Source organism: Ursus americanus, chromosome 8, assembly GCF_024610735.1.
Source record: "Ursus americanus isolate L20-20 chromosome 8, mUrsAme1.1.p, whole genome shotgun sequence".
Taxonomy (NCBI): Eukaryota; Metazoa; Chordata; class Mammalia; order Carnivora; family Ursidae; genus Ursus; species Ursus americanus.
This window is the reverse complement of record NC_142134.1, coordinates 15,149,508-15,172,660: the sequence shown is the minus strand read 5'-3', so window position 1 is coordinate 15,172,660 and position 23,153 is coordinate 15,149,508. Positions and strand designations below refer to the sequence as shown.

Below are 23,153 nucleotides of genomic sequence, written 5' to 3'. Positions count from 1 at the left end.
AGGAAAAGGTTTTTTTTTTTTTTTATAAAAGTAAACATCTTTTGCAGCTCTAAGACATTTGGCTTTTGTTGGGGGAAGTACTATTTTCATGTTCAGACAGAAGAATATCTATTTTTAAACTATAGCCAGACAAGACTTAACTATTGAGCCAAATGGATAGGTGCATTTTCAAACTCTGTCTTTACTTCACTTAAAAAAGAGGGGAAGGGATAAGCTCACCTTTTGACCAAGGAAATAAAAGATTCGACCTTCCAGTTCCTTCAGCAGTTGATAAAATTTTTTTCGTATAGGTTACATTTCTTGATCACATCAACAAACACCAATGTATAGAAAATAGTCTCTTGTCTATGCAAAATATTCACATAGTCACTGCAAAGGCATTAAGGTTAGATCCTATGTAACCAGAATTCTGAAATTTATTTTTTACGTCTGTTGACTTTTTAATTGTTACTTCACTTGTCGTTTCCAAAGGCACAGACATATCAGCCTCCTTATTGTTTTTAGATAGTTTTTGAGGATGAACAAGAGCTAAGAGGTATGTATGCTACAACTGGGTCACCCCGTGACAGTCAGCCTCAGCCAGGGATGATTCTGCATTTAGCAAAACCTGGAGACATTTTTATTTGCCATGACTGGGAGGGTGCTACTGGCATCTTAGTGTTTCTTAGCATCAGCCAGGGATGATTCTAAACATTCTGCAATGCCCAGAATAGGTGCCCCTGACTTCCCAACAAAGAATTATCTTGTCCAAAATGTCAGTAGTGCCCAGGTTGAGAAACCCAGTCCTATAATATAGTTTAGACTTTCCCTTTTGCTTTCTTGTTGCCTTAGTGATGTCATCACATGCAACCTAGAGTTAATAGTAGGTGCCTATTTCCTCCATCCCTGGGAGAAGATAATACAATACCATAAATCATTCAAGCATAAAAAACCCTAAGGAAGAGAATTATTACTTATTTATTACGATTAAATTATGTCTCTAGGTTTCATGGCTGTATTGATTCAGGGATGCTTTTTAAAAGTTTAAATAATTTAGAGAACCTAAATCCTCAAATTGTTATTGGAAGAAACTGTGTTCGTTTTTTAATTTTATACAAGTGTTGGGTTCATGGTGACAGAGGGCTGGCACAGTGGTAGGGCTGCTACATAAATGGAGGACCCAACAAGTAAGCTCGAAGGGTCGGAACCTCCTGCCTTCGACACAGATCAGCCTCTCACAAGAGTTCATGCAAACTAAAAGAATATGTTTTAAGAAGGAATTTTGTGGATTTCTACATAAATGACTAGTAGATTTTTAAGGGGAGGTTAGAGATTAGGATATAGGACAAGGCTCTTCCACTCAGTAAGCTGGGAACACTGTAGATGGAGAAGACTGAGTTGAATAGGCTATTGGTCCTCCCCATTATGTTATTTCTTAGGTTTCTATATGTTTTCTTAAAAGAGGAGAAATATTTTGTCTGTATCAATTAAATTGAAGAGAAAATGTAACCTACTTTCCATTTGCACCCAATTTAACGTCCAAAGTCCTTGCACTGGTCTATAAGGTCTCGATGCTATGGCTGCCTTGATCTTGCTAACCTCATCTCCTGCTACTTTCCCCTCACTCGCTTACTCTGCCTCTTTGCAGCTCCTCAAACTCTTCAGACACATTCTGGCCCAGCGCCTGTTAATTGTTTCTTCTTATGCCTAGAATGTTCTTCCCTAATTTATCCATTTGCTCATTCTCACCCAAACTGAAGTCTTTGCTGCAATTTCTTCTCAGTGAGACCTCTTCTGATCACTCTATTGAATATTTCAAACCACACCTTTGCCTTCTCCCCTGAGCTCTCTTGATCCTTCTTCCCCACTCAACTTTTCTGGTTTTACCAGTATTAATAACAAACTAATAGACTAAATGATATACTAATTTAAAATGTGACCTGTTTCTTTTCTGCTGGCCTTTGCTAGAATGTAAGCTTCTCAAAGGCAGGGATTTTTGTCTGTTTTGCTCACCCAAGAATCTCAAGAGCCTAGAACAGTGCCTGGCTCATAGTAGCCATTCCATACATATTTGTTGAATAAATGAATGGGTTAGTTAAACATAAGCAGGGACAGAGAGCTGTATTTAGGGAAGTAGTCTCTGTGAGGGATTTACAACTCTCAAGAGGGCAGCTTGGAGACACCACAAAACAAGGGCAGAAGGAAGACAAACAGAGATGGTGGAGACGGGGGGATTCGTATGGTATTTTACAATTCTTTCTAGGGTTGACCTTGCTGGTGGGTATCTGAGGAATAGGAAAATGCTAGGTATAGGTGCTGATAGGCAGCTGTTTCCACTGGATTTAAGTGAGAGAGAGAGAGCGAGCAAGAAAGTGTGTGTGTGTGTGTGTGTGTGTGTGTGTGCACGCGCGCGCGCAGGGAAGGCATTACAATAGTATGGCTAAGAAACTTCCTGTCACTCACTTGACCTCTCGTATCTTCCACCTCCATACACTCAACCATCATGTTCATACCTGCAGCATACCATCTGGGTTTTATTTTTATAGCCAGACAAAGATGACAAACTCAAGATGTCTCTGGATATAACCTTAAATACCTCTCCGGGCCACAGTGAGACAAAACAACTTCACTTTTACCAGACACAAGACAAAGATGACTCATCAGACAAAACAAATCTAGTTTTACAAACCCACCTGTTCACTCCTGGGAAGCTGTTTTAACTCGATACTCCAGTGTGCTCCAGCTGAGTTAGAATGCAAAAGGGAAAGTTTATTAGAAAACAATAAAGTCGTATTAGTTTATGCTTTCTTCCCCAGTATGAGGCGTCTGCTAGTGAGCACAGCTCTGAGCGTGAGCTCTGCATTAGTTAGGAGGGTAGGAATCAGACTGCCTGGGTTTAAATCTTGCTCCATTACTTAATGGTTATGATTAAAGGAAAACTATCTAATTTTTTTAATCCTCAGTTTTCCCATCTGTAAACAGTACCGTGAGATTATTGTGAGGATAAAATGAGCCAATAGACATATAAAGTGTCCAGCACGGTACCCCAGTTAATGGCATCTCAGGCATACTGTATAATACAGGCAGTCAGAGTGTCTGTATTAAAATTCTGGCTTGGCTGCTCACTGGCTGTGCAACTTGGGGCAAGATACTTATCGCTTTGCTTCAGCTTCGTTTTTCGAGAGACAAATTACAAAGGATTGTTATGAGAACCCAACAAAATAGTTTAGAGAAATAACTTAGGAAAGACCTGACACATAGCAAGTGTGCCATTAAAGGCGCCGTCTATGCCTCTTACTTCCCGCCACGATTACTGCTACTACTATTACTGTTACTGCACCCACCGTGCTGCTGCTACTACGCTATCACTAGGCAACGTGAGAAGGCTGGAAAAACCCCACAACATTTTACTCTCCAAGAGACTCTTGTTTACAGTTTTCGAAAACATTTTCTCTCACCTTCCTATCGGTATTCCATTGTTGACCACTGAAGTGCAATCATTTATCAATAGAAATTGGTGAATGACACCAAGATATTAGAGTAAGGGGATGCACTTCAGATTTCTGACTCCAGAAGCAGTCATGGAGTTCCCGGGGTTGTAATCTGAACGGCGTCTTTGAGGGCAAACGTCCTTGTTTTCCAGTTCATTTCATTTGTACAGGGACTTTGACATACTGAAAATAATGGCAGGGATGAGGGGCTGGCTGTAACTGAGGGATAACTGGTCACTCTGGGAGAGGCAGCGAGTTCTCTATGAATATCTCTTTCATCTTTCTCTAATACTAAAATCCCTGGGTCATACTTGGGCACTCTGATTTTTAGTTGGAGACTCTTTTCCCCTGCAGATTCCCTTGCAGCTAGCTGTGCCCTATGACGAAGTTCTTGACAACAGAGTGGCGATAGAAGTGATATGTATCACTTCCAGGTTACACCCTTAAAAGAAATGGGCAATACACACTTCTTGTCCTTTCTTTCTTCTCACTACCTGGGAGGTACATATGATGGAGGGTGTTGGAGCAGCTGTTTTAGACAAAGAGATGGAAGGTTCTTAATGAGGATGGTAGAGATGTCCTACCAATGACCTTGGATTGTCTATCTCTGGACTTTCACGTGTGAGACAGTGATAAACTTCTATATTGCATTAGCTGCTAGATGCTAGGATCTCATAGCCTGTAACTAATACAGCCAAAATAACTCACAAAAGTGGCGCTCTACTCAACTATGAGCATAAAGGAAGACAATGTCAAACAGTTTGAATGTAGAGAAGACATTTTCAGAAAGGAAATACCTTAGCCTTTGAGGTAGATTGTTTTAAATCTAAGAGACTACATTAAGTTTTGAACTTCAAAGCATTTTCCAAGCCCTTTTCTCATACTTAGTGCAATGCTAAAGGTCCAGCTCTAGTGATCAGTGGTAACTCACAGTTCTGTCTGCAATGGTATCAATTACCAGCGCTCTTTGGGTTTGTGGTTAGATACTATTTTGTATGGCTAGAATTCAAACAAATACCGATGTTATTATCTACCTAGGCTTTATTTAGGGTTTTAACATACTTAGTCCATGGATTAGAGTGATGCAGACACCAAAGTAAAATAGACCCTAAAATTTAGGATAAAGGTTACTATATTAAAATGCCAGCAAGCGGTTGATACAATCACATCAGGGAATGACATGCTCAAGATTTGCAAGTCTGAATTATTTCCTGTGAGTATGTACTGCTTTTATATTTTAAAAAATCTTTAAAAAAATTACATGCTAAGGTTGCGATCGATTGTTTGCAAGTTTAGAATTACCCTCCGATTTGGAGGTAGTTTACTGCTCTCATAGAGTATGAGAGTGAGTTTAAGCATCCTTAGGAAATCAGTATTTTATTTTAATTGATATATATACATATGTATTTACTGAAGTATATAGTTGATGCACAATGCTACATTAATTTCAGGGGTACAACATAGTGATTTCACAACTCTGTACATTATGCTATGCTCACCACAAATGCAGCTACCACCTGTCACCATATAGCACTTCACAACAGCACTGACCAAAAGGACGTCAATATTGTAAAATGTAATAAGTGAAAGTTAGTACACTTGGGAATGAGCATGTTAAAGGAAATTTACACATGCTGCAGTGTAAAATCCACAAGAAGCTAAGTGACCCTGCCGCAGAAAGGGGATTAAAAGTGGACTTTTTTCTTCAGCATAGCCATGGCCAAAGGATGATTTCATCTTATATACTGCGATTGTGATTCATCCGGGAATATCTAAAGTGAAGGCGGCCTTTCTTCAGGCTAGCGTAGCTTTTAAAAATGCCTATAAGAACATCGACACCCGTGCTTTCCTTCTGTAAACATATGCTCTGAGGGCTGGGCAGAGGAGATGGGTAACTGATATTGTTACACCTAATATTCTAGCCTGCAGGGAAATCTCTTAGAAGTTTGTCTGACATGGCTCAATGCCCATATATCTTTTTATTTCTAGGTCAACGAATAAGTGAAAGTTTCTGAATCTTTAGAGCTGGGACCAGGTTGTTAATCTCATCCACTGAGATTCAGTCTGGAATAGTTATCCTTGAGTTCACACCATCATATGTATTTTTTTGCTAACTTTATGTTTGGGGAACATTATTGTCAATAATTAAACAGTTTTCAGTTTTAAATTGGACAAAAAAAAAAAAAAAGAAAGGTAATACTGATCTTAAAAATAAATGATTACCCCACTACACACCAAGAAGCCAGAGGGAAAATACTGATAATACGAAATGCTGACAAGAATACAGAGAAACTGGATCTTTCATATATTGCTGGCAGAAATACAAAAGCAGACAGTTAGTCTAGAAAACGTTTTGCAGTTTCTTACAGAGCTACACATATACTTATACAATCTAGCAGTTGCATTCTTGAACATTTATTCTAGAAAAAGGAAAACTTATTCTACAAAAATCTGTATACAAATTCTCTTAACAGCTATAATTGTAAAAGACCTAAATGGAAACAACCCAAATGTCCTTAAAAAGGTGAATGAATACAAAAATTAAGGTAAATCTGTACAATGGAACACTATTTTGAAATTATTTATTTCAAAAAGAATTAACTTATACACACATCAACTTGGATAAATCTCAAGGCATTATGCTAAGTGAAAAAAGCCAATCTGAAAATATTACCTACTGTATGATTCCATGTATATTATACTCTTGAAATAGCAAAATGATAGGGATTAGATCAGTGGAGAACAGATCAGTGGGGCTAGGGATGGGGGTGGAGGGAAGACAGACTATAAAGGGGTATCATGAGGGAGTTCAGTGGTGATGAAATCTATATACTGATAACATTTCATAGAACTATACCAAGGGAGTGCATGTGAAAACCAGTGAAATTTGAGTAAAGTCTATAGTCTAGTTAATAGTATTCCCGGATTTGATAATGTGCTACAGTTAAGTGAGACAGCTTTAGGAGAAGCTGGGTAAAGTGTTCACAGGACCTCTCTATACTATTTTTGCAACTTCTTGTGAATCTATAATTATTTCAAAATAAAAAATTTTGAAATAATGATTATATTAACTCACCAACTATTACAGTCTATTTTTTTAAATCTATTTTATTTTATGGGAGGTAATGCAAGGAGGGGAGAGAATGCCAAACCGCTTTAATCAGAACGGTTATGCTTTTTATCTGTTTATCCCTCTGGGAAGATTTCTTATGAAGACAGAGTTCCTGGGATACAGTCTGAAAACCACTTCTAAAAGGGTATAGAAATTTTTTGAGACAATATAAATCAAATCACGCACAATAATTTAGTTTTTAATCAAGAAAAGTAGGTATGCTTTAGAAGGTAATTTGCTTATTATTTACGGTAAGAAAGGGTTATAGCTTCCAAGGGAAGTGATTACAAGTAAGCCACGTATTTTAGACATGGAACGAGAACTGATTTGTTATGAAATTACAGATGCTGATGTTGACCATAGCTAACATACCACTTGTTGCATTGCAGGGAAATGAAATTCTTGGTGGACTTTTCCTAGAAGTTTCATTTAAAACTAGCAGTTAGCTGGTAGAGCAGTGATTTTTCAATCCGAGACCAGTTAGGCAAGACAAGAACAGCTGCAAAACTACTCAGCTTAACCTAACACAGGATTTGTTGCCAATATAAACTGCATCTCTAAATATTAAAAAAAAATCTTTATTTGCTCCCATGAAATTTTGCCCTCATGCAGATATTTTGGACAGCAGAACAGCTTGAGGTGGTTGTCAGCTGACTCATGCAGAGCTGTTTCTGGCAGCATCTGTAGAGGCAAAGCTTTCCTGGTAGGATCTGACCAGCTGTGGTTTGGACCTTTCACTCTACATGCCCCACATACCTATCCAGAGCCCCAGTCTCTTCTCCCGGTAACCGATGCCTGATTACGGCTGTGGTGCTTAGACAAGGCCTCTGGGTAATTACAGAGTTGGCCTTGTGGTTGTCTTCCAGGAAATGGCAAATACCACTTGCCTTAGTTTGTCCCGGCAGACTTCACTCGGGGACAACAGGAAACAAATGCCATGTAAGGGCATCCTGCAGCAGCTGTTGCTTTTTGGCAGCTGGAAGGTAGACATGTTCTCTTTCACCATCTGCGCTTCCCCTTCCTAAATCAATCTGAGGCTTGTCATTAAGAAAAGTGTGTACGTACACGGTGGGCCTCAAAAGGATCTACACTGGGTAGTTGCTTTTGACCTTCCTCTACTTACAGCGACTCGGAGAATGTTTTTGCAGCTAATTTTTTCAACACTATTATCTTACTGCCAAGTCTCCTGGAGAGTTCTTCAAAGAGTTTCTCTGCTTTCATCATTTGAGAGAATAGTAGCTTTATTAGCTTGTGGCCAAAAATGGATTTAAAAAATAGAATTAGTTCCCAGAATTAAACTTACCAGCTGCAAAAACTCAATGCTTCTCTGAATTGTTAAATTTGGATGTGTCTGTGAAACTAGATCAGAAGCATGTTGTTTGATGGGCTGGGGTGGGCAGGTCACATCGGGTCTTCTCAGGTGTCCTCACCATCTATTGTCCATGGGTACTTGTCCCATTTTCCTGCCATAAGAGAAATGTAATAGTATGTTGTAATGTGAAAGGAAATCATGGCTGAAAAAGCTTTGGAATGCCATGGACTATTATGTGGCCATTAAAAATAATGAATTTGAGCTAATCCAAATGATTTTCGGCAATTCCCACAAATTATTGTTGAGTGAGGAATATAAGATGCAGAAGAGTGTGATACTACGTGGGGTACTCAGCATTGGTCTCTTTTGCTGGCAGGTTGTACATCTGGCAGGGGCAATAATTAAAAATTAGCATTGGTGAATGGGAGTATATGTTGGGCACATGCACAGTCTCTTTCCCCGAGACAAAGCTACTTTATCCATTTCCCATTGTACTAGCAGTGGGTGGCGGCTGCCAGAGGATGAATCATGTCAACTGGCCAAGTCATTCTTGTCTACTCGTTGTTTGGTGCCCCTTCCATGTTGATGATTTTGGGTGGGTGTTATGTGTTTTAAAGCTCTTCATACTTTATGCTCATTCTCTAATGTTCAACTATATGCCTGTTTCCCAGACTTCCTTTTTCCTGATATTCCAGTCTTTCTCCTTTTAGACCCCATAGTGGTTTAGCAATGTTTCTCCCAAATTCATGCCTCCCTGGAACCTCAGATTGTGACCTTATTTAGAGTTAGTATTTTTGTAAATGTAATTAGTTAAAAATCTTGAGATAAATCATCCTGGATTTAGGGTAGGCCCTAGGTCCAATGACTGGGGCTCTTACAAGAAGAGGGGAGGACACTGACAGGTACATGGAGAAGAAGGCAGTGTTGACAATAAAGGCAGAGATTGGAATGGTAAGTCCACAAGCCAAAGAATGCCAAGGATTGCTGGCGATCACTGGACTCCAGGAGAAAGGCTTGGGAGGATTCCTCCTTAGAGCCTCCAGAAGAACTAACCCTACTAACATCTTGATTTCAGAATTCTGGCTTCCTTGAACTATGAGGGAATAAATTTAAGCTGCCTGATTTGTATGGCAGCTCTAGGAAAAGAGCACAGTCCCTGACCAGCTGGCCAAGCATTTGCTACTATCCAAGAGTCCATGTATATTCTAACCTTAGGTCCCTTCTCTCTTCACACAAAATGGATGATCAGGTGAATAGACTGAAGCTCTACCTATTGTGGTGATTTCCCTTATCACTGTCTTTCAAGGCTATTGCTTAAACATCTATGATAGCTGATTTCTCTCATATAATAAATTTGACATATTAAACTAAAGACTTCTGCACATTAAGAGATATCTTTAAGAAAGTGAAAAAATAAATGAAGACAAACTATTTGCAACACCTTGGCAAAGAACTGATAGCAAGAATACATAAAAGACATTTATAAGCTAATAAGAAGACCACAATGAGATACCATTTAAAACCCAATCAGCTAGTTAATTGAAGACGTCTAATATCATCGCATATTGGAGAAGATGTGGATAAATAAACTAGCTTTTACTTAGCTGGTAGGAGTACAAGTTGGTTCAACTACTTTGGAAAGAAAATTTGGCATTATCTTTCAAAATTAGAGATTCATATATCCTATATTAGTAATTCTACTTACATACGTGTAACTGTAAAGAAAAGTGAATGCAAATGTATCCTAGAACTAGAATTTAAGTAAACAGCAAGCCCCTAAAGATTAGATATCCCATAATACCCCTCACCCCTTTAAAAAAGTTACAAACAACTAAAACTGCCCAATATATATTTAAGAAATATTTATATCGTGATAAAGCTATCATTTCAAAAAGCGAAAGGAATAATAGTAAGCATGGTATAAAATAGGGAGGATAACATAGGCAAATGTTAGATATTTTGAATGTTCTCATTTGCATGCTGGGTGGCATGTATACAGGTATTTATTGTTTAATAAACAAATACATAACTAAGTAAACAACAACAACAAAAACAACAACAAAAACGCCAGGCCCGGACCAAGGTTGAGGCTGTGTCATAGGCCAAAGATTATGATTCATCAAATTTTAGGCACCCAGTATTAGAAACACAACAACTGGACTTCTGATTTGTGTGGATACGTTCCTGGTTGAATCAACACTGGAAGCAGGAAGAGCCCTGGACCTGAGAAGGGAGGACAGACAAGATAATGTTTGAAAGATAAAGGGAAAGAAGGCCCAACATGGTCACACACATGGCCTAAGGAGAAAGGCTTGTGAGAAGTCCCTGTAGAGGATGGTCCAGGAGCTTGAAAACAGATGTTTAGGGGTCCATTTTGAATTGTTTTCCCGTTCAGAGCTCTGATGTTAGTAACTGCCATTATCCAAAGCTCACAGTAAAAGTCTGCTGCGTTGATGAAATAAATAATAATAATCATAAAGTCTTCAATCACTCATTCACCACATGCGTATTTACTGAGTTCCTACTGCACGTGGTATAGCGCTAGGGATATCGAAGCAAACTCAACAGACCGAGTCTCTGTCCTCATGAAATCAACATACATTTTCCAGATGATGATAAATTCTAGGGCAAAAAATGAGCAGAGTAAAGGAGAGGGAGAGCCAGAAGTGGAGGTGAAATATATTAGTGGTATTTGGAGTGAATGAAGAGAAAGTAAGCACAGAGAGGACCACTCACACAGTGGGGTGAGAATACAAAGGGCACAGTGAGTGGGGACTCAGAATTCTGTAGAAGCAGGAATTTGCAGTGACAGATGTCTAGAACAAAAATCTCTTTCAGAGTAAATCGCAGGAACACTGGGTTTCTGGATTTCCCATTGTATGTGGAATGTGGTTTGCATCATTTGCTTTGCAAATTAAAGAAAAAGTTAATTCTAAAGGTTGGAGAACTTGGGACCACTGCCATTATACTTCCAACATTTTAACTATTAAGTTGTTTCTCTATCTTCTTTTATATCAGTGGTTCTGACTCTAGAGGAGCAGTAGAGGGGAGCACGGGCATTTGCACTTCGAAAAAGTTTTCCAAGTAATTCTGCCTCCAGATGACTCCCTCCCCCAATCCCTCCTACTTCCATTGGTGAACATTTCTTACATACAACAGTGATTCCTAGTTACCCTAGTTATCCTAGGGTAGCTCAGATAATCTCAGGTTACAAAATTGTAACAAACTAATAAATAAAAATTTTTTTATTGATAACACATTTAATTAAAAAAACCCAACAGAGAATTTGCTAAATATTGTTAAATGAAATGTGAGAATCCTCCTTGCCTTAATTTGAGAATCACTCTGTTAGAGTCCATTTTAAAAATCAGTTTTTGATCCTCTTTAACAATAGCTCCATTTTTCCTGACATTGTTGCCAATATATTGGAACTAAAACTGGATAAAATAGATGAATGTTGAGTTAACATAAAAGTCTCTTCTTTGATCTTTCTGTATGTGTGTGTTTCAAATTAATTTATTGAATGCTTACATGTCAGTAATTATATTAAGCACACTGTATGTATTATTTCATTTAATGTACACAATATCCCCATGAGTTATATTCGTTAGTATCCCCACTTACAAAGGGAAGACTCAGGCACAGGCTCATGCAGCTAAGTACCGTATTGTTTTGTCACCGAGTGGTCTGACTCCTGAGCCCATGGCTTTAATTCATTTGCAATACTATCTTCAGTAAATACCAACGCATTTAATGGAACAATGTCCTAACATTGCTCAACAGTAGTCAAACTAGAACACATAAAATACTTTTTCTCACAGGAAAGTGTAGTTCTTATTGGCCCATCATTTTAAACTTTCTTGTTAAAATACTTTGAAAAACATGCTACCTTGAATTTTTAAGGTCCTCTAAGTTCATGATTATCAGCTCATATAATTCTAGAAGAAAAGATGATTCATTGCTGCCCAAATTAAGTGCAGCAGGTTCTTAGTGAAAACCTAAGTCCAGGGTTAGTTAATGTCTAAATCTAAATGCCACACAGAATACGTCCTTTTATTTTTAGGGCTCCAGGAAATAAAAGATATCCAGGTACCAGAACATTACAAACTCTGTCAGTTTTGCCAGACAGCATAACTTAAGCATTTTATTTTTAGTAGAAAGAACTCAGTCTTCGTGCCCTACAAATGTCATACAGTTTGCTTTCATACCGTGTTCTTTCGCTGTGGTTATTATTTCTTAGGTACACAGATAGAAACTTTTGCTAGCATGGAATGAAACTTTTCCAAACTCCTATTTCCTTTCCTCACCACATTCCATAGTAAAACAATAATTTAAAAAAATATATATCTCAAGTTGCTTTTCCTCTTTCTACAGATATTTTAGTATTTCCAGGATTTGAAAACACACGCATGTATATGTGCATGTGCACCCCCAACCCCCAGTACCTATCTCTTTTTTAAAAAAAGTTTTGTGACTTATTTGGTTTTTGGGGGTTGAGTTTTAAGAAGTTCTTCATAGATCTTGGATACCAGCCCTTTATCTGTAGTGTCATTTGCAAATATCTTCTCCCATTCCGTGGGTTGCCTCTTTGTTTTGTTGACTGTTTCCTTTGCTGTGCAGAAGCTTTTTATCTTGATGAAGTCCCAAAAGTTCATTTTCACTTTTGTTTCCCTTGCCTTTGGAGATGTGTCTTGAAAGAAGTAGCTGTGGCCGATGTCGAAGAGGTTACTGCCTATGTTCTCCTCTAATAATCAAGTAAAAAAAAATGGGCAGAAGACATGAACAGACACTTTTCCAAAGAGGACATACAAATGGCTAGCAGACACATGAAAAAATGTTCAACATCATTAGCCATCAGGGAAATTCAAATCAAAACCACATTGAGATACTACCTTACACCAGTCAGAATGGCAAAAATTGACAAGGCAAGAAACAACAAATGTTGGAGAGGTTATGGAGAAAGGGGAACCCTCTTACACTGTTGGTAGGAATGCAAGTTGGTACAGCCACTTTGGAAAACTGTAGAGGTTCCTCAAAAAGTTAAAAATAGAGCTGCCCTATGACCCAGCAATTGCAGTACTGGGTACTTATCCCAAAGATACAGATGTAGTGAAAAGAAGGGCCACATACACCCCAGTGTTCATAGCAGCAATGTCCACAATAGCCAAACTGTGGAAGGAGCCAAGATGCCTTTCAACAGATGAATGGATGAAGAAGATGTGGTCCATATATACAATGGAATATTACTCAGCCATCAGAAAGGATGATTACCCAACATTTGCATCAACATGGATGGAACTAGAGGAGATTACGCAAAGTGAAATAAGTCAACCAGAGAAAGACAATTATCATATGGTTTCACTTATTTGTGGAACATAAGTAATAGCATGGAGGACATTAGGAGAAGGAATGGAAGAGTGAAGGGGGGCAAATCAGAGGGGGAGATGAACCATGAGAGACTATGGACTCTGGGAAACAAACTGAGGGTTTTAGTGGGGAGGGGAGTGGAGGGATGGGTTAGTCCAGTGATGGGTATTAAGGAGGGCACATATTACATGGAGCACTGGGTATTATAAACAAACAATGAATCATGGAACACTACATCAAAAACTAATGATGTACTGTATGGTGACTAACATAAAAAAAAAGTTTTGTGGGAAACTGTTTACAATTAGTTAAGTCTAGGTCATTCTTATTTGTCATAAACAGTTTCTAGTATCTCTGACATTGATGCTATGAAACTTCTAATGACCATGACATTAAGAACTGGGTGTCCCAAATCAATATAGATAATGTAGATTTTGTTTTGTTTTGAAACAAAACAAAAATTTGACAAACACCACGAACCCTGTGATGCATGCTAACTTAATTCCATTCTGTTAAAACAATGCTGATTGGGGCCCACTAAATTGATTTCCCAACCCATAATGAGTGATGACCCACTCTTTATAAAGCAAGGGCCCCCTAGCATTGCAGGACAGTGACTTTCAAAACCTGGGCCACACATCAGAACTATTTGCAGAATTCTGCAGAAGTACAAATGCCCAGGTTTCACATAAGATTTGTTAAATCAGAAAAGTCAGGGAGCTAAGAGAGAAGTTTCTGAAACTTTGTACTTGACAGATTTGGGAATACAGTTGGAGTGGGGGAGTGACAAGAATGAATTCACTTGTCACTGAGAAGTGAGATAAATGAACTGCAGGGGTGGATCCAGGTTTTGTGGAGCCTGAAGCGTGTACAGTTTTGGAGTTCTTTTTAAGAAACATAATACAAATTAGATAAGAAATATTTCTGTAGAATGAGAAAATAAAGCACAACAAATTATAAATTTTATTTAGTTTTAAAGTTTTTATTCAAATTCCAATTAGTTAACATACCGGGTAATATTAGTTTCAGGTGTAGAATTTAGTGATTCATCACTTTCATACAACACCCAGTGCTCATCACAACAAGTGCACTCCTTAATCCCCATCACCTATTTAACCACCAGAGGGGGACCGCCTCCCCTCTGGTAAGCATCAGTTTGTTCTCTATAGTTAGAGAACTTGGTTTTTGGATTTCCCTCTTTTTCCCCCCCTCTATGTTCATCTGTTTTGTTTCTTAAATTCCACATATGAGTGAAATCATGTGGTATTTGTCTTTCTTTGACTGACTTATTTCACTTAGCATAAAACTGTCTAGCTCCATCTACATCATTGCAAATGGCAAGATTTCATTCTTTTTTATGGCTGAGTACTATTCCATTGTGTGTGTGTGTGTGTGTGTGTGTGTGTATCACATCTTCTTTATCCATTCATCAGTCGATGGACATTTGGGCTCTTTTCATAATTAATAAAACTGATAAAACCCCTAGCCAGACTTATCAAAAAGAGAAGAGAAAGGACCCAAATAAATAAAATCACAAGTGAGAAAGGAGAAATAACAACCAACACCACAGAAATACAAACAATTATAAGAGAATATCATGAAAAATTATATGCCAACAAATTGGACAATTTGGAAGAAATGGATAAATACCTAGAAATATATAAACTACCAAAACTGAAACAGGAAGAAATAGAAAACTTGAACAGACCAATAACCAGCAAAGAAAATGAATCACTAATTAAAAATCTCCCAGCAGGGGCACCTGGTTGGCTTAGTCAGTTAAGCGTCTGCCTTCGGCTTGGGTGGTTTGATCATGATCCTGGGGTCCTGGGATCAAGCCCCACATTGGGCTCCTTGCTTGGCAAAGAGCCTGCTTCTCCTTCTCTCTCTCCCTTTGCACTCTCTGCCCCCCTGCTTGTGCTTGCTCTCTCTCTTTTTCTCTCTCAAATAAATAAATAAATCTTAAAAAAAAAATCTCCCAGCAAACAAAAGTGTAGGGCCAGAAGGCTTCACAGGGGAATTCTACCAAACATTTAAAAAAGAGTTAGTACCTATTCTTCTCAAACTATTCAAAAAATAGAAATGAAAGGAAAACTTTCAAACTCATTCTATGAAGTCGGCATTACCCTGATTCCAAAACCAGACACAGATTCCCCTAAAAAAGAGAACTACAGGCCAATATCCCTGATGAACATGGATGCAAAAATTCTCAACAAAATATTAGCAAATCAAATCCAACAGTACATTAGAAGAATCACTCATCATGATCAAGTGGGATTTATTCCTGGGCTGCAGGGGTGGTTCAATATTCCCGGATCAATCAATGTGATATATCACATCAAAGATAAAAGCCACATGATCATTTCAATAGATGCAGAAAAAACATTTGACAGGGGCGCCTGGGTGGCTCAGTCGTTAAGCGTCTGCCTTTGGCTCAGGGCGTGATCCCAGCATTCTGGGATCAAGCCCCACATCAGGCTCCTCCACTGGGAGCCTGCTTCTTCCTCTTCCACTCCCTCTGCTTGTGTTCCCTCTCTCGCTGGCTGTCTCTCTCTGTCAAATAAATAAATAAAATCTTAAAAAAAAAAGAAAAAACATTTGACAAAGTACAACATCCATTCATGATAAAAACCCTCAACAAAGTAGGGAGAGAGGGAACATACCCTAACATCCTAAAACCTATATATGAAAAACCCACAGCCAATATCATCCTCAATGGGGAAAAACAGAGCTTTTTCCTCTATGGTTAGAAACAAGACAAGGATGTCCACTCTTATCATTGTTATTTAACACAGTACTAGAAGTCCTAGCCTCAGCAATCAGACAACAAAAAGAAATAAAAGGCATCCAAATCAGCAAGGAAGAAGTCAAACTTTCACTATTTGCAGATGACATGATACTCTATAAAGAAAACTCAAAAGACTCCAACAAAAAATTGCTAGAACTGACGCTCAAATTCAGTGAAATCCCCGGATACAAAATCAACATACAGAAATCTGTTGCATTTTTATACACCAATAATGAAGCATCAGAAAGAAAAATCAAGGAATCAATCCCATTTACAGCTACAACCAAAACCAAAAGATACCTAGGAATAAACTTAACCAAAGAGGTGAAAGACCTGTACTCTGAAAACTATAAAACACTGATAAAAGAAATTGAAGATGACACAAAGAAGTGGAAAAACATTCCATGCTCATGGATTAGAAGAACAAATATTGTTAAAATGTTTATACTACCCAAAGCAATCTACACATTTAATGCAATTCCTATTGAAATACCACCAGCATTTTTCACAGAGCTAGAACAAACAATCCTAAAATTTGTATGGAACTACAAAAGACCCCAAATAGCCAAAGCAATCTTGAAAATGAAAAGCAAAGCTGGAGGCATTACAATTCTAGACTTTAAGTTATATTACAAATTTTAAAAAGCTGACAAATCTTATGAACATAAATCCATAAAAATATGTTTATTAATTAACTGCCTTACATGGCCTCTTTAATACTTTCTACATTATATTTATCAGATTCACACTCTCACTTACATTCAGAGAGAATACAACTGTTTGGCCTTTCCTTAAGTATAGTTAATTGAAGCTTATTTTTCAATGATGATAGTTGAGAAAAGTTTCTTCCAGCTTCACAACTTGTTATTGAAAAACGTTAGACTGTTGTATTAGTTTGCTGGGGCTGCCATTAACAAAATACTACAGACCGAATGGCTTAAACAACAGAAATTTGTTTTCACACAATTCTGGAGGCTACAGTCTAAGATCAAGGTGTTAGTAGGTTTGGTTTCTCCTGAGACCTCTCTTCTTGGCTCACACATGACCGCCTTCACTCTCTGTGCTCGTGTGGTTGCCCCCTCTTTGTTGTCTGTGTCTGAATGTCTTCTTAGAAGGGCACCAATTACATCAAATTAGGGCCCACCTTAATGACTCTATTTTAGCTAAATTACCTCTCCAAAGGCCCTATCTCCAAATATAGTCACATTCTGAGGCACAGGGGATTAGAGACTCAATATATGAATTTTGAGGGAACATAATTCTGCCGGCAACACTGTCCAATTTGGGGAAATGTCTCTCAATTTTCTTTCACTTATGAGCCAAAAGATTTCAGTACATTAAATTTTTTCCTGTGCAGTGATTGATTGTCAATACTCTGAATTAGTGATATATTAACTAGTTTGGTGTCTATGCCCTCATTATACTGATTTATTGCTATATCTTTGTAGATGTCAAATTAGCAAAAAGAAAATTGAAAACATTTCCCAATGATTCACATCTCTTTATTATTTAGATTTTCAAACAATCTGAGCATCTACATATTATTACTATTTGAAATTTATCACTTTTCCTTAATTAATTATTGCTTTTGGGTTGTTCTAAAAAAGGTTTTACATTTCCCTTCTCAACATTAATTTTAACATATTTTACTCTCATCTCTACTGCTTTTGTTTTACAGTCTTATTAATTTTTATTGAACTTTTTAAAATTTATTAAATAAATTTAAATTATAAAAGATGGTATGCTTTATATAAAACCAAATCAGGAGTCTGCAATTTCTTACTGTTTTTAAAAAACTAAACCTTTTGCCAGACTGAAATTGAGCTTTATCAAGTATGACACTTTCACACACAAAAAAAGAAAAAGAAAAAATAATGTATGATGTTTTAATAACTATATATGCTACATCATTGAGTATATAATCTTAACAGGAGAGAATTTCCATTTTGACAAGATATAGATGAGAACTGAATCCCCCACTACCATTGTGCATGTCTGATGTTGGAAGCACTTTTACAAACTAAATTCTACCTCCGTACATTTCAACTCTGTTTCTTATTGACAACCCACATGCTTCCAATGCCAATTGAAACATGAGAGGCTCATTTCTTAAACTGGCTCTGTTCTGAAGCTTCATGATGCCAGGTTAGTTGGCACGGAAGGTGGTAGGGGTATTCCTGGAAGCCATTTCTACACTGGGACAACCGGCAATAACTTCACTATATATGGAAATGACTGTGAACCACATAAATATATCCCACTCAACTCAAACTGAATGCATCCCCATTTCACCTTTCACTTTAGACTGGAAAAGTGCCTGTATCAGTGGACATAAGGAGAAGTTGGAGTAGAAAGAGAAGTCTTTACTGATGGTGGTTAAAACTTCTTACTTTTGCAGATTTTATAAAATCATAAGACCATAAAAATATGGTTAGGGTTCTGGAAGGAGTTGTACTGGTGAGAACTCTGAACCTTAGGCTTCATTGTCATTGTGGAAATCTAACCCTGATGAAATGTGCAGGAGCTCTGCTGCCCCCATACCATGAATATCATTTGCGATTTCCACCTAGTACAGGGCTTGCCTTCGGGTTGGCGTTAGTCCATGACAAAGGTTTCAATATTATAAAATGAAATGAAAAAGATAAAGACAGTGTGACATATACGTATCACATAGAGTTGTCAACTGTTCTCTTTTGAGAAGGGCTATCATTTTTTAATGAGAATACATTCTTCCTATTTGGTGTTAGACTATCCTTCCTTATTTGAAATACTGGTGACAATAGTTACCGGTATTAAAATGTACATTTTAAGTTTGCCAATTTATACCAGTCCCTCTATGTTCTGGCTCTGCTATCATAAATTCCTTCACTTTCAGCATGTATGGACAGGGGGAGAGAAAGAAAAGGAAAGATTTCCTGGGACAATTGGTGGCCAGGTATAGAAGAGCATTTCCCTGTTTTGCCTACATTCCTTTGATCAGAGTTCAGTCCTACGGTCCCACCGTAGATGCTTGAATAGCTGGGATGTGTGCATAGGAAGAGAATGCATCAGTGAACTGTAGCATTTTCTGTATCAGATTATCTTTTCCTTCATTCTAATAAAGTTTTAAGAAGTAGGAGTAAGACACGATCATGTTTTTAGGCCTTTAGTCTGACTATGTCATTATCTTTTACCACATAAGATGACAACCTCAATACCTAGCATATTAGTTTTCTATTGTGTAACAAATATTACAAACTTAATGGCTTAAAATAACACCCAATTATTACCTCACAGTTTCATGGAGTTGGCTGGACTCACTGTTCAGGGTGTTAAAAGCCAAAATCAAGGTGTTGGCAGGTATGTATGCTTTTCTGGAGGCTATGAGGAATTATTCACTTCGAGACTCATTCAGGTTGTTGGCAGAAATCAGTTCCTTGCAGCTGTAGGACTGAGGTTCTGATTTCCTTGACTTGGTGGCTTTCTCCATTTTTAAGCTAGCAAAGGTACATCAAATACTTCTCATGATTTAAATCTCTCTGCCCTCTCTTCTGCTTTTAAGGTCTCAATGATTACGCTGGGTCCACCCAAGTCATCCAAGATAATCTTTCTATTTTAAAGTGAACTAATCCGGGGTGCCTGGGTGGCGCAGTCGTTAAGCGTGATCCCAGCTCAGGGCGTGATCCCAGCATTCTGGGATCGAGCCCCACATCAGGTTTCTCCGCTAGGAGCCTGCTTCTTCCTCTCCCACTCCCCCTGCCTGTGTTCCCTCTCTCACTGGCTGTCTCTCTCTGTCAAATAAATAAATAAAATCTTAAAAAAAAATAAAATGAACTAATCCATAACCTCAATCATATATGCAAAGTCCCTTTTGCCATGTAAGGTAATATATTTATGGGTATAACACCAGGAGGCAAAAGTCCTAGGAGCCAACATTTTGTTTACCACACTAGGAGTATCCTGCAGGTTTAGCCTTCCTCCTCCTTTTATTCATTTTCTAAATACACTAGACCCCAAGAGACTTGCAGTACCTTGCCAAACCTGCAGCCTGAAATATCAAATGTTATCAGGTTTTCTCCTTTGTCCAATTACAGGTGTACACAGAGGTGTGATCACATGTGTAGAGGGGACTGGAGGGGTCTGGTGCTATAAATGAGGGGGCACCAATGAGCTTGATTCTTCCCTATTCTAAAAAGCAAAGACATTGTCCAGTGGAGCTGCTACATTTTCACTTCTACTCCCACTATTATCCTTCCCATAGGGCTGTGACATTAACAACAACAACAACAACAACAAACAAAAATTAAAGTCCAGGGTCCTGAGGCCCACACCAGCTTTGGTTACCTTGGGGCATAGAAAAAAAAAAGCCACAGTTTAAAAGGGCCAAAGAACTGTGGAAATGTTTCCTCCCCATCCACCTTAAAAGCCCAGACCAGAGGGGGGTCTGATTCATGGTGAGCTTGTGACCTCAGTGAGCCCAGGGTCCACAGGCCTATACCAGCTGCCTTGTAGTGCTAGGGCACAAAAAAATAAGATGTGGTTTTGGGGTTTGTGTGTGTGTGTGTGTGTGTGTGTGTGTGTGTGTGTTTGTTAATTTTAATTTTCCTGTTTTATTTTACCTTTTAAAATAAAAAGGTCTTGTTTTTTTTTCTTTTTAGTTTTGTTCTTTTCTTTCTTGTGCTCTTTTTCTCTCTTTTTCTTTTCTTTTTCTTTTTTCTCTCTTTCTTTTTCTCTTTTTAATTCTTCCTATTAAAAGCCACAGTTTAAAAGAGTAACTACAGCTGCAACCAGCCAGCAAGTCACCAAGCATACAGTCTGCATAAGGGTCACCATAGAGACCACTCCTTCAATTTGAGGAGAAGAAGCCATTTTGCTTAATCCATAGAAACAAACACAGAAAGTGGAGACAGAAGACTATGAACCAAAAGAAAGAATAAGAAAAAACCTCAGTAAGGGAATGAAGTGAAACAGAGATAAGCAATATGCCTGATGAGGAATTTAAAGTAATGCTCATAAAGATATTCACTGGGCTGCAGAAAAGAGGAAGAACTCAGTGAGACTTTCAATGAAGAGATAGAAAATATTAAAAAGAACGAATGAGAGCTGAAGACTATAGTCACTAAAATAAAAAAGACACTAGAGGGAACTAACAGATTAGAGGATGCAAAAGAATGTATCAATGATCTGGAAGACAGGACAATGGAAAGCACACAGGCTGAACAGCAAAAAAAGGAAAGAATTTTTTAAAATGAGGAAAGATTAAGAGATCTCTCGGACAACATCAAGCGAACAAACATTTGCATTATAGGGGTCCCAGAAAAAGAAGAAGTGAGAGAGATATAGAAAGCTTATTTCAAGAACTAATACCTGGAAATTTCCCTAACCTAAGGAGGGAAATACACATCCAAATCCAAGAAGCACATAAGAGTTTGAAACAAGATGACTTTCTTGGAAGTCCACATCATGGCACAAAATAATTAAGGAAGTCCACATCATGGTAAAAATAGAAGATGCCAAAGGTCAAAGATAAAGAGAGAATCCTAAAAGCAGCAAGAGAAAAACCAAAATTTACCTACAACGGAAAACCTATTACCTATAAGAAAACCTATAAGACGATCAGTTGATTTTTCAGCAGGAATTTTGCAAGCCAGAAGGCAGTGGCATGATATATTTAAAAAACTTACAACCAAGAATATTCTACTCAGCAAGGTTATTATTCAGATTTGAAGGAATGATAGAGAGTTTCCCAGAAAAACAAAAGACAAAGGAATTTATCACCACTAAGCCAGCCATACAAGAATGTTAAAGGCACTTCTTTAAGTGAAAAGAAATGGCCATAATTAGACATAATTATAAGAAAAATATGAATAAAAAGATGTAAAATATGACAACATACGTGTTTGAACTTAAATGACCATCAAATTAACATGGACTGCCATTTACTTAGGATGTTATATATGAACTTCATGGTAACCACAAACCCAAAACCCATGACTGAGCCACACACACACACACACACACACACAAACAAAAAACAAGGAAAAGCCAAATAAAACACTATAGATACTCACTGATCACAAAGAAAGGGAGCAAGAGAAGAAGAAAGGAACAAAGAAGAGTTAAAAAAACAACAAGAAGACAAATTTTAAAAATGACAGTAAGTATAAGCTTACCAATAATCACTTTAAATGTAAATAACTTGACCCCTTTTTCAGCTGGTCCCCTGAGTCGAGTTGGATAGGTACCAGACCAGCCTGAACATCCACGGAATCAGCCTGAGACACAGGAAGATGCATCTGGATCTCTATAAATGAATATCTCCAGCGCTGAGTATTGAGGTACGAAGCGGGAAGCCGTGAAACCGCGCACAGATATCGGAAGATAAACGGAAGGGGGAGGGAGCCGCCGCATTCGGGTGCTGGGAAGCGGTAGCCACCTGCACGGGGGAGCGGGCGGACTCGCTGACTGGCACCCACGAGAGAGCAGACTGAGACCGTGAGCCGGGGAACGCGCGCGACCAGACTGAAACGGAGCTCCGGTGCACTCACTGGAACCAGACTGAGACTGGGAGCTCTGGGAGTGCGCGAGGGCGGCTGGCGGCTGGCGGTGTTAGAAACACAAAGGACAGAGACGCGCCGGCCCTGGAAGTGAGGGCTGGGACGCCGGGTGTGGGGCGCACATCCCGGGACGCTGCAGGGTTGAGCAGCACTAACAGTAATAGAGTTAAAGTGGCCAGAACATCAGTGGAGAACGGTCCGCAATCCCTCTGTTCTGCGACAGAGGCTGAGATTCAGCCACTGCTGCTCTGACTCTCAGAAGAGGCACAGCAAACCGCCAGGGAAAGCCGACAGAGAACAAAAGCCTGGAAAGACCGGCTCACAGTGTGCCCATCTCCATCCCCCCTCCCAGGGGACACGGAGACTCTACCCAAACATGGCTGCCTGAGTATCGGCGCAGCAGGCCCCTCCCCCAGAAGGCAGGCTAAAAAATCAAGAAGCCCACATCCCTAAGGTCCCTATAAAACAAGGGTGCACGGCCTGGGTCCCAGTCAATAATTTGGGCTCTGGACAACCCCGCAACCTCTCCTCATCAGAATGACGAGAAGGAGAAATCCCCCCAGCAATG

At 38.7% G+C, this 23,153-nt stretch overlaps 1 long non-coding RNA gene across 1 annotated transcript in view; it reads right to left on the bottom strand.

Moving 5' to 3' along the window:
* Nucleotides 1-2,671: 2,671 nt before the first annotated feature.
* The window catches only part of LOC148109521 (uncharacterized), a 74,312-nt gene continuing 53,830 nt past the window's right edge, over nt 2,672-23,153 (bottom strand). Inside the window, exons 2-3 of the long non-coding RNA XR_015725395.1 lie at nt 7,886-8,045; nt 2,672-2,722 (exon numbers count right to left, since the gene is read on the bottom strand). This is a non-coding gene — a long non-coding RNA (uncharacterized LOC148109521). The remainder of the gene's footprint in view (nt 2,723-7,885; nt 8,046-23,153) is intronic.